Raw genomic sequence first — 13,116 nt, 5'->3', positions numbered from 1 at the left:
TGATTATCTTATCTCAACTCACACCATTCATTTTCCAGCGTCTCTGTACGTGGCCCCTCCCACCAGAACAGCACAAATAAAGACTTGTCTCTTTCCAAACGCTCTTGATGACGAGTGACAGAAAAATTGTTTGCATTCTGAAATTGATTCCGTTGACAGTTCATTGTTTTCACATTGCTTTTACACTGAAGAAAGGATAAAAGGCAGAAACAAGGCTTGCTCAAAGAGAAATGTTTTAGCACTGTCTAGAGAGCGTAGGTAAGGAGGCAGTTCATTCCAGAGTTTAGGGGAGACGGCTTGGAAGGACCTGTCGCCTCGCATTTAAAACTTGTCCGAGGCATCATGAGCAGGTTTTGGCTGGCGAACCTCGGGCTACAAGCCGAGGTGTACGGCTTTATCAGATCTGTGATGTAAGTGTGAGCCTGACCGTGTTGAGCCCCAAAGGTCAGCACCAGGATCTTGAAGTGGACAGGGAAAAGAACAAGGAGCTTGTGTAAGGACTTTAAGATGGGAGCGATATGAATTGTCCTACTGGTGCGGGTCAGAACCTTGCGGCAGAGTTTTGGACCATCTGCAGCCGGGTCAGTTCCTTCTTGCTCAGGCAGATAAACAGACTGTTACAATAATTTAAACACAAAGGAATCCACACACTCCAAAGAAGTACAAATCGCACGAGGAAAAATATATAGTTAAAAGGCCATTTTTCCTTGTGCGATTTTTATTTTGTTGGAGTGCCTGGATTCCGTTTGTGTTTAAAGTTTCTATCCTTTTCCCAAGAGCACCTACTACCTGCTCCCACTGATTGGAACACCTGCAGCAAACAGCCACATTTCTTGTTTTCTCTGCACAGACTGTTACAATAGTCTAGTCTGGAGGACACAAATGCATGGATCGCCAGCTCTAACTCAGCTTTAAAAATCATTATGTGAAGTTTAGAGATGTTTCACAGTTGGAAAAAGGAGTTTTTAGTGAGTTGCTTAGAGTGGTGTTCTAAAGACATCACATCATCAAAAAATGCTCTTTCTATTTCTGAAGTTGTTTTTAGTTTGATTTCCCAGGACACCTAAGTGCTGTTTAATGTTTGGGACAGCACTTTCTGGAGCAACAATAAGAGTCTGGGTTTTGTTTGAGTTCAGCTGAAGGTTGTTATCACTCAGCCACTGTTTAACCAGGAACAGCAGAGTAAAGATGTCAGTTTGTGAGTTTTGAGGTCTTAAAGCAGCAGTAAAGTTGAATGTCGTCCGCAGAAAGGTGGTACATGATGTCACTAAATTTGTGTATAATTGAGCCCAGGGGGAGTGTGTCGAAGGACATAATATATTTCTGCCAGATGTTTGATTGACAGATATTGTAACCAATCAGATGTTATCATGTTTTAAGTTTGGGTGACAGCTCTACGTGATTTAATTGTTTTCAGTGCGTCGTGCGGAGCTCGTGGGTGCAAGTCTCGTGTGCGTATAAAAGAAGTGAGTAGTGGTTTAAAGAAAGGCACATATAGGTGAGTTTCAGCTGACGTCATTGTTATTAAAAGCTGGGAATTATTTTGGTCGGAGGCAAGACACACGATAGCGGTCAAACACAGTGCGTAACCTCACGTATTTATCCCCGATAATGGTAAATTCCTGCTGCATTATCGGACGCACAAATACAGTAGAAGAAGGAAAATGTCTTTTTCGTATTCTGAGTGAAAAGAACCGCTAACGGTGAATTAAACGGCTTTCAAACATTCACAGAGCAAACGCAGAAGATCCTAACAAACCGTGGACTCCAACAAGTTCAACAACACATCGAGACTCTTGGAGGTTTTCATCTTTTCTGCTGTGAATGGCCCAGGAGTTTCCACCAAGTCATTGTGGATATCACCTAAGTGAATATTTGTCCAGGTAGTTGGCGATTCTGACCAGAAATTTGGTTTGGTCCACCTTTTGTCGGGGTTGAAAAGGGTGATTTGTCGTCCGTCGATGTTTATGACCAATTTCTGGTCAAATGGTCTTGGGTCCTCTGCTGTTAGAGTGGATAAATAACCGGGATCAATACCCTTTACGTGCTTTCTCGCTCCGTCCGTCATGTTGAATTAGTGTTTCTTGCTGCCGACCAAAATAATTCCCAGCATGCAACGCGCACTTTTGTCAACAATGAAACTCGCCTATACATCAAGCTGTTTACAGATTGTTTTGAAGTTTTTTGAAGTTTGTAGAAGATTATAGAAAATGTGTGTTCAAGGGCCAATATATGTTTCAAGAAAATGCTAGAAAGTGCTAGATGCTAAGTGCTAGCTAGCGGCCTGCTATTATGACAGAGCTATTACCGCTTGTTTCCGACGTGTTTGTTTAGCTATTTTATAGAGTATATTTAATTAATTAATTAATTAATGTATTTTCCTTCTGTTTGTTTGTTTCAGGACACACACACACACACACACACACACACACACACAAGTTCAGTGTTTTTAATAAAGTCATAAACTTCATCATCTCTCATCGTGCATTCTTACCGATGCCCCCTGGTGGTCACAACAATTATAAGCCACACAACTAGTTTCCCCATAACAGGGAGAACATTTATTTACTTTTATTTATAATTGTAGGTCAGTTCATCATCATCATCATCATCATCATCATCATCATCATCATAAAGCCTGCAATGTTCTTTACAAAGTGTTAGAGTGTGTCACACTGTGTTTCTAAACTCCATACACCTTCACTAGAGATCATTTGGATCATTTAAACTCTGGAATTGTCAATCCATGTTAGAATGTTGTTTCCTCCTCAAAAACAGACCTGGAGTTGTGTCTGACCGGACAAGCTGGTATGACCATAATGTTAGATTTTCAGACACTTGCGGTAAAAAGTACTGCATACTGTAATATGAGCCAAATTACCTGTCTAGGGGCCAAGAAAAACTGGTCTGAGGACCTCATTTGACCATAGTTTAAGCATGCTTGGTTTTAACCTAAAATGTGTCTCTTTGATCTGAACGGTCACTCCCTAAACCCCAGCACCTGCACCAGTCATGAGAATATTGGTAAATGATTAATTGAGCAAAATATATTTAATCATGAGTTCACTTTGTGTTAATGGCATTAGGGTTAAAGGTCCAATATTACACAAAATGGAATGTTGTGAGCTTTACCCATGTTATTCTCCTCAAAAACACACCCAGATTTGAGTTTTGTTTCATTCACACAAGTCTGAGTAACTCTTTATTATTAGTCTGTCTACATCTCCAAAGTTCAAAATGCTCTGTCCCACCTTACCTTTAGTTTAGTACAAATAGGAAATTCCAGGGCTGAAGTTATCCAAAAACGATTCTAGTGAAGGTGTATGGAGTTTAAAAACCCAGTGGAGCTCTTCCTGTATCACCACATGACATCACAAGGTGGAACAGTGTTTTTCTCCATGCACGTTTTTGATGAGGATGCAACATTACAACATAAATCAGAAAGTTCGACAGTATGGGGCCCTTCAATCCTCGTGGTGCTCATCTCTGACGCAGACCCTGGGCTCTCGCAATCCTGTGACAGAAGAAATCAGAAGAGAAGACGTGTCAAAACATGAATAACACGGGTTTATTTCGACTGATAAACAATGTATGATTCAGATTATTATGCGCATGCTTTGTATTTCTGTTTTAAAAATGATTTTGTTTCTTTTAGACCTGCAGGCACGTCATGTTCCTCTGAAGACCTAGTTTCTCCAAGTCATACACAAAATACAGTCACATTCTAGTTCACACAATAGTACAGCAGCTTAGATTCAAAAATGTTTAACAAAGCTGTCCCATATTCCCCGGTGCTATTGCTAACATTTGTTCAATAACAACAAGAAAAATCTGAGTCTTCATCATGCGAACAAGTGAACAATATGTAGAGTCGTCCATTGTGCCTGCTGTTGTACTTCAGATCAGAACAGTTATGGGACCACAGACATGATGTCAAATGGACTGGCTGTGAATCTGATTGAAAAAGAAAACAGAAATTCTGATTAATTCAGGTAATAATTGCATTTGAATATATCCCATAGCAAGCAAAGGCATTCAATGCACAATAAGCAATGATGTAGACCTACACTAATGGTCAAAAGTTTTAGAACACCTCACTTTGTACAGTTTTTTACTCTTTACTGTACTGTTGACCAAAACGTATTCTAAACTTTTGATTGATGAAAGTGTTCACCTTTGACAGATATAACAGCTGAACACACTCGTGGCTCGTTCTTTTTACAACAGAAATCAAATATTGTTCAGAAAGTTCTTCCCAAGTCTGTTGCAGAAGTTTCCATAAATGTGTGGCACTTGTAGGTTGCTTCACTCTTCTGTCCAGTTCATCCCAAACCAGCTCCATGGGGTTTAAGTCTGGACACTGTGCTGCTGGACACTCCAGGTTTTCAAGCTTTATCATCTTGTTCTTTTTTCTTGAGGTCGTTTTGGCAGAGCTTGGACTTGTGTTTTGTTCTTTTATCTTTTTTTAAACCTCTGACTGTTCAGTCCTAACCTGATTCATCAAACGGTTTCACCGCCGGTGGAAACCGTTTGACCTCGCAGCATTAGGGTTCGTTCACTCAACAGTAGGCGGGTACTTTTTTTATTTAACCAATCACTGCTATTTCGTTGTGACATATGTAATGCACCAAATCCTGTAGGGAAGAATTTACCAAACATTCTCTTTGTTCCGGCTTTAGATCCTCGATCTCAGGAATCGTTGCCAACACAGAATGTCTGTCTTCATCTACATCCATCTCAACGCTTTTTTTTACTGTTTTGCTGTACTACAAAAGGGACCAGGACAGGCGCGACAAGTTTGATGTCATGGCTTCACAGCTCTTCGCTGATTGGCCGGTGCATGGTCTATAACTTCCGGGGTTTTTGCAAACCGTCTAGTGTATTCTGATTCCTGACCTAGTCTCTGGAGAGAAATTACATTGAATGGAGGTGGCACTAGCCTGGCTTACTTTATACAATTTCAAGCTCTTCATTGGACTTGTACAACTTGGATTGCAAAAGATAACTGGAAAAATGAGGGTGTTCTAAAATTTTTGACCGGTAGTGTACTTTTACGTTCAGTCTTACATGAGTGATCTGAAGGAGTACTGCAGTGTTGTAGTCTCACCTTCAAGCTACATTTGCCGAGACCTTGGCCCTGATGAAGAGGTGATCATTGTCCCTCGTAGTTTTATGAAAAACAGTGATGCTATTTAATGACAAAGTATAAAATGTACATATTTTAAATGGTTCATTAAAAAAAAAAAAAAACAATGAGTGTTTTACATGCCATTTTAAACTGTAGTTCACTTGACGTTCAATAAATAACCAAACAAAATGTACGTTTATCGATGCTGTCATGTTAATGTTCCGTCTCTTGTCACATAAGCACCAGGGGGCGCTGCTTGATGGTGAATTGAGTTAGTGTGTGACAAACCACTCTAGAATCAGAGCATCAAGGACCCCGAGCTTGTTGTAGGGCCCCCGGTTATTCCCCATGTACATGATAAATGGGGGATACGGTTCCCAGCTGCATTAAAGCAGGACACATGTGGCCCCGGTTCCTGCTGATGTGCTTCATCCCCAGGGCCACGAGGACTTTCCTGTGCAGACTGTCCAGCTGAAAGGCGTCTCATCACAGATATCAATCTGATGGGTTTTTCTAAACACATACTGATTCACGCTGTTTTCCAGGAGTTTGAAATAGTCTTCAATAGGCCCCCTACTGACACCAGATGCCCTCCTGTGGTAAATAAGGTTTAAAAATCAGGCCTTAACCTTAACAATCACCCTACAAGCCAATCATTTATTTTTTTTTTATGTAATAGTCTTATGCGTGTGGCCTACATGCAACATGAACACTGTACCTAATATAAAAGTGTAGAAGTCAAATGAAGCTCACAGAGGTTACGTTCAGACTACAGCCTGAAGTGACTCAAATACAATTTTTTGGCCTGTGACCTGTATCTGATCTTTTAGTGACAGTCTGAATGACACAGATCCGATTTTTTCAAACACGACCCAGGCCACTTGGATATGTGCTCCTAAATCCGATACATATCCGATCTTTTGACATGTGACTTCAGTCTGAACGGCCAAAGCACATTCATCCGACCTACACGTTACCAGCAAGCCACAAACGTCACTATTCTGCGCTGAAGTAGGCGAAAAGCGAAGCACATCGCCACTCACCACTCTTGGCTACGTCTCCGCATCCACACGTTCCTTTCAACGAACTTCGCTGCCACTGCCCCACAAAACACCACGGCCAAAAACCTCGTCCTTCTCCTTCTCAGTCTCCTCTTTAAAACAAGTAAGTTGTTCATGTTCTGGCTCTGGTACAAGAGGAACTTTAAAATCTCCAGGTGCTCAATGCTGCGTCCATGTTTGGACAACTTCCATAAACACAGAGCACGCTCGCTGTGGTTGACGTCATCGTGTCTCCAGTGCACATGCGGGACACTTTAATGTTCACACTGGAGATCACATACAAGTCACATTTAATTGGAAATGTGAACGACTTCGCAAAAACATCGGATTTCACAAAAAAATCAAAATTGAGCATTAAGCCCTGCAGTCTGAATGTAGCCAGAGTATAGGCTATATAGAGAGTACAGGGGCTAATTTGGAGACAAGTACTATATTTGGAATTCTGACTGTATCAACTGAAGTAGCAACCAAAGAGCCATGTTTGTATTTTGATTTATGGTCAAAATAGCGAAATAAAAACACCAGGATCATGTAGAGCCAGTGAATACAAACATTTTAAGACCAAAATAAGGAGTCTGACAGCAGCAGTTACAAAGAGAGGGGCAAAGATTCTTCAATAAAAAGTGAATTGTCGATGGAACAGGAACCACGCCCATACTCACTTCCTACTATCTGAGAACACGGCGGCTAGATCCTGAGCTATGCCTATTACAGTATACAGATTGGGTGCCAGGTGGAGTGACTCTCTAGGCCCACACTTTCATTGTTGTTGTATTGTGTTTTTGTAGTACTTGTAACTTCACCCCCCCACTTTCCTCCTCTTGTAAGTCATCATGTTGTAGTGTGTTTGATCATATACTTATGTCGTGTCAATATAGTATTTATCTATCTATAAACAGTACCAAGGGTGGGCAAATTATTTTTACCATGGGGCAACATGAGAACCATAAATTATTGTGGAAGGCCGAAAAGCTTAACTCAATAAAGAATATGTATTGTATTTCTTTATAAAGCTGGTCAGACTGGTAGGAGTTTGTGTTATGACTAAGTGATGAAAAATTAATGTTACCTTACAAAAAACATCATAAATAAAAGAAAAAAAACAATCTAAAATAAAAGCAAGGCAGCTTTAGTCCTTGCATGAGGTAAAATTACAAAATATGTTTATTTTGTAATTTAAAAATTATCTTAAACGGGCCAGTCAGAGTCAAAAAAAGGGGTGAATGTAGCCCGGGAGCTGGACAATACTCAGGTCTAATATACCATATTTTATAGTATAAGTCACAGTTTTTTTCATGGTTTGGGTGGTCATGCAACTTATACTCCAGTGTTACGCTCTAGGCTTGTGTGTCAGTATCTGCTGCTCCCAATACTCCTGTACCACTTGGCTCTACTGCACATGTCTCCTGCAGAAAGAGCCTCTGTTCTGTCTGTATCATGTCAGTCGATCGCACCGTTATTTCTGCACCACTGAACTATTTAACATTTAAACAAACTTATAAAGACGACTGAGAAGACTCAACACAAATGCCCCCAAAAAGAAAATCTAGTTTCTAGTTTATATATGTAATTCTCATTAAAGTATTAATCTTTTAAAGAGTGAATCATTTAAAGACTAGAAAAGCACTCAGAGAGCGCAGACCTCCGCCAAGGACTACCCCCATTTTTTATAAAATTGTGATAAAATCAGTCTTCTGGATCAGATCCGGATCAGCCTTTGGAATATGAAAGAGGATCCCATTGTCCATCCCTGAGTCAAATTTCATGGGGTTTGGTCAATAATTAACTGAGATATTGAGAAACAAAATGTTTGGCCCCATTTACCACAATGTTAACTAAAATTTCAAAGTGATCCAGAATCCAGGATTTCTTCCGGATCACCCCCAAAATGAAATCAGTTCTTCCTTTTCACATTTCCAACAAATCCTGAAAATTTCATAAAAAATCGGTCCATAACTTTTTGAGTTATGTTGCTAACAGACAAACAAACAAACAAACAAACAAACAAACAAACGCCGGCAAAAACATAACCTCCTTGGCGGAGGTAATAAATCATGATGTAATATAAAAGTTATCAATCTTGTTTGGGTGTCTTGTTTTGAGATATATGTAATATGAAAACAAGCAGCTGATATGAATGACGTGTCAACTCATTCTTGAAGCTAATCTACCATGGGAAACAACAAGTAGGGCTTGTCCCATCATCAAATGGAAGACTGTGACGTGATTGTTTTTTCACTGGGACATGTAATCAGGTGTGAAATGGGGAGGCGGTTTAGTTGAAGATTGTTAGTCATGAGATAACATGTGAACCATATGTATTGTGATGTCATGAAATGTGCTTATCTGTGAAATGATTTCAAATAAAAGTGTTGCTTGGAGAGTTGTGGGCAGGGTAGGGCTGGAAGCGGACAGACAGCCACACAACTCTCCTTGCGCAAGTATATAATACTTTGTCATTCTGAGTGTTTTCTTGTTTAACAGAATTGTCTTTGGATAGATTTCCTTGACAACTGTTCATATGTGACATTAACAGTCTGTTGTTCTCTCTTCTGTTGTTATTACTAAAACTTGACTTTACACAGGAAATGTCGGTTCCTGGTCTCTGATTTTTTTAAAAGAAATTTCACCCAGAAAGTGCCAGTGCAACTTCTAGTCTGAAAATATGTTATACAGTATAGAGTCTATGGGTACAAACGGTGCATACCCTGTTTTGGCTTCGTGCTTATTACTGTGTGTGAATTGTACTGCAGGAAAGAGTTTAAAGCGGCTTGCCCGTGGCTGTGTGGAGAATGGATGTAGTGGTTCAAACACTAAGCTCAGCATGGCGGCGTCACAAAAAAACCTTTCAAATTCTTCTCACAAAAGCAGCCGTGGCCCTTTGCTCCTGCTGGAATCAAGCCGGTGCCCCCACATGAAACACACAGGATTTGACATGCTCCACTGTTCTACGCTTTCCGTATAAATAAATAGAAGAATCAGTCACATTTCACACTACATGATAATTACTGGAGCGGAAGAGGTGCAGTTGTAGTTATTTTTAGAAACGCCAGAGAGCGCTTGTGTGCCTCTCTTGTTCCACACAGAGACGCAGCTTTCTCAGTCTGTGTGAAGCTGGATTCTGAATATGAATTTTGAATTTGAAGGCACAAAAGTTAAGCTTATAAGTAAAGGTTCATTCAGTTTTAAAATATTAAATGTTTTATATTTGTCAAAATCGACTCTTGTGAGCTTCAAGCCATGTTGGAATGTTGTTACCTCCTCAAAAATGGTGTTGTGTTTTGTTTCATTCATTTTGAGAAATCCTGCATTATTAGGTTGTTTAAATGCTCTGTGCCACCTTGTGATGTCATTCAGTGATAGTTTTAAAGGTCCTATATTAGAAAAACAGGCATTCTGATTGTGAGCGGGGTCGCCTCTCCACAGATCTGACCTGTAACTTGGTCTGGTCTCCATGAAGATAGAAAGGTTTAATGCCATACTGTGAAACATTCCAGACCAAGCAATAGCATCTCTGTGAAGGAAAGTGTTTGACGGATCCTCCACCAAAAAGTTCCTCAATTCACCTTTAAGTACCAATTCTTTTTGTTATACAGTGTTCCCTCATTTATCGCGGGGGTTACAATAGGTGAAATCAGCAAAGTAGTCAACTTTATATTTTACAATTATTCTATCTGTTTTAAGGCTGTAAAACCCCTCAGCACAAACTTTATACACTTTTCTCACACAGGACAGTTACCCTTTTTATATCCTTCTTAAAACTTGTAGCTGCTGTTGTCCTTATGTTATTTGCGTCCTTTATGTAACAAACCAAATTAATTTATTCCGTAATGGAGCCCTACAGTGCAGAGTCCTGCAATACAACACCGCACCCGCCTGTTATCCCGAGATTATATCAAACTTTTGTGCTGCATACACCACGGACTGAACCAAGATTAAACCAGGACTAACCCAGGACTAACCTAGGACTGATTCCAGGACTGAAGAGGAAGACTAAAACAAAACTGAGTCCTGTTTCAGTTCTGGTTTAGTCCTGTTTTAGTCCTAGTTCACTGTCAGGACAGGCTCGAAGGTGACCACAGGAGAAAGGACCAGCTCAGCTCTGCACCTCATGGAAGTAAACACGGTTGTAGTCCGATCACACTTTACGGCCACCCTACTGCAGGCACTCGCAGTCCTGGTTTCAGCAACTATTTGCAGGTACCCGACCCGATGCAAGACTCTGCTACAGAGCTTAACTTGTACCTTCCTTCAGCGTGTCCAGAAATCCGACTTTTAGTGCGAGGGTTAGTATCTTCCTCTGCCTTTTGGGTGCGACCGCAGGAGCCTTTGTCAGTGCAGAACATTTTGCGACATTGTGGGTTTTGTCGGGGAGAAAACGGCAAACATAAAGCACTTCAGAATCACACTGAGACAGAGAGAACCTTTATGTACATTTGACTGAACACATTCTGTACTGTACAGGAGACAGGAGTCCCTTAGCCAATCAGGACGCAGCGGGAGGAACACAATGCACGTTCATAAATTGTAAAGAAAAGGCATGCAAAATTGCACTGAACCCTAAACCCTAGCACTAAGACCGCGAAAGGTGAACCGAGATATAACGAGGGAAGACTGTAAAAGAATTTGTTAACCTGCTTCACATGTTTTAGCTCAATCTTGTATCTTCCTCAGAAGCCTCTTTAAGTCTGGAGTTGTTTCTGTTCAAGTGTATTTTTTGTGTGCCTTTGTGTGAAGTGTCAGTAACTTCTGAGTCATTTACTTTTGTTTCTGAATTTTTTATTTTATTTTTTTTACTTACAACAAATTTTTGAACTATAAGTTGCTCCAGAGTATAAGCTGCACCAGCCAAAAATGCATAATGAAGAAGAAAAAGCATATATAAGTCACACTAGACTATAAATCACACTTTTTGGGAAAAATTTATTTTATAAAATTAGAGACCAGGAACCGACATTTCTTGTTGAAAGTCAAGTTGTAGTAATAACAATAGAAGAGAGAACAACAGACTGTTAATGTCACATATGAACAGATCTTCAGGTAATTATAACATAAACAACAGAACAAGTTTACCAAACTCTCCATCTCACTCCAAATCACTAAATCCATTCAATTCTTCATCCTCGGTGTCACTTCTGAGCAACTCGGCCTTGAACTCTGGAGGTAAACAGAGCGACCACTTCCTCTTCTGTGTCGCTGTCGTCAGACTCAGCATCAGTTCCAGTTAGAATTATTTGGGTCTTTCTGAATCCCGTCAGGATGATTTCAGTGTCACTGATGTCCAGGCTTTGTCCATCCATCCAGTGACTTCAGGAAAGTTGCATGTTGCATCCTCCCAGTTGTCGTGAAGCTGTGTTCTTCATCTCCGCTTTCCACCAGTCCTTCACAAGTTTCTCTCTCACTTCAAACTTTCTTTCTGCTGCTTGATTAGTTTTCAGCTGTAGATTTCACAACTTGCAGCTTGTAATCTGCAAAATATTTCATTTTGGGTGCATTTGTGTTCAGTCTTCTCAGTCGTCTTTATAAGTTTGTTTGAATTGTCAGTGGTGCAGAAGTAATGGTGCGATCAACTGACATGATACAGACTCTTTCTCAGAGGCTCTTTGTGCAGTAGACATGTGCAGTAGAGTGAAGTGACAGTGGTACAGGAGGAACAGGAGCAGCAGATCCTGACACACAAGACTAGAGCCTCTCCACGCTTCAGTGTGAACATTTTAATATAAAAGTCGCACTGGAGTATAAGTCGCAGGAAACACCCAAACCATGAAAAAAAAAAAACAGTGTGACTTATAGCTCGAAAAATGTGGGTACTTACTTTTTGCTTACATTTTTTTTACTACATTAAAGGTCATATATTACTCAAAACTGACATACCTGGAGTTGTTTCATTCACACTGATGTCATGAAGTGGTAGTTTCTGTTGATTTATTTGCCTTTGTGTGGTTACTTTTATTCAAAGAGCTGCCTTGTGGTTTCTAACTAGAACTTGAGGAGGAGATATACCTAAAGTTTCTCCTGTCTCTGTTTTTATGGGTGTAAAACAGTGAGCAGCTCTTGAATGGTGTAACAGAGGGCAGAGGAGGGGGCAGTAAATTCATGTGGAGTGTGTCCAGTGAAGTGCCAACTGGCTCCAGATGTTCACGCTCCCTCGCCATTATTTCAAAAGTGCCGTTCCAGCGTGAGTTTGTGCCACACTAAAAATAGAAGAGGAAGAGTAAAGGGGAGAGTGAGGGGGGAGGAAGGGCAGGATTTGGAAGTTAAACCCTGCATATTTAGGCTGAGTTCTTCTCTCAAACAGAAAACAGTGTTCCACCTTGTAATGTCATGTGATAATACAGGAAGTGCTCCACTGTGTCTTCAAACTTCATACATCTACTAGAATCATTTGGATCATTTCAGCCTTGGAACTAACAATCTCATTCTCTTCTTCGAGCTTACATCTAGGGTTGTCCTGATCAGTCGGTGCCGATCACGTGACTGTGGACTTGATCCGGACTCGGCCATTATTGTTCGATCAGGTATCGGATAAATAATATACGTATATAACACACAGGGTACAATACACACATACGCACCAATGCCTGTTGAACTAGTGACAGACTCGTGCTGGGACTTTTGGGCCGTGCCGTGCTCAGGCGCTGTTACCTGTGGTTCTGTGGCCTGTGTTCACACCTGCGCGGTCGATGGCGTCGTTGCATGGTGGTGTTTGCATGTTGCACAGCGGAGTTGGCGCTTTTGGCGGGGAGGGTGGGAAAAGCGGCATGAAGTGTCAATTGAGCAATGGGAGCAATGTTGCAGTGCGCTCCGCTGTGGGTTTGTGCATATGGGGGTGGTGCGGGGGAGAGAGGCTGTGGGGCTCCTGTCATCTCGTTTTTATTTGGTAAAATTTTGTATTATTTGGATTTCATAGACAAGCCTAAATGTTTC

The sequence above is a fragment of the Boleophthalmus pectinirostris genome, unplaced genomic scaffold (genome assembly GCF_026225935.1).
Source record: "Boleophthalmus pectinirostris isolate CB_2022bp ecotype Guang Dong unplaced genomic scaffold, ASM2622593v1 HiC_scaffold_14, whole genome shotgun sequence".
Lineage (NCBI taxonomy): Eukaryota > Metazoa > Chordata > Actinopteri > Gobiiformes > Gobiidae > Boleophthalmus > Boleophthalmus pectinirostris.
The sequence above is the reverse complement of the archived record's forward strand: the minus strand, read 5'-3'. Positions refer to the sequence as shown.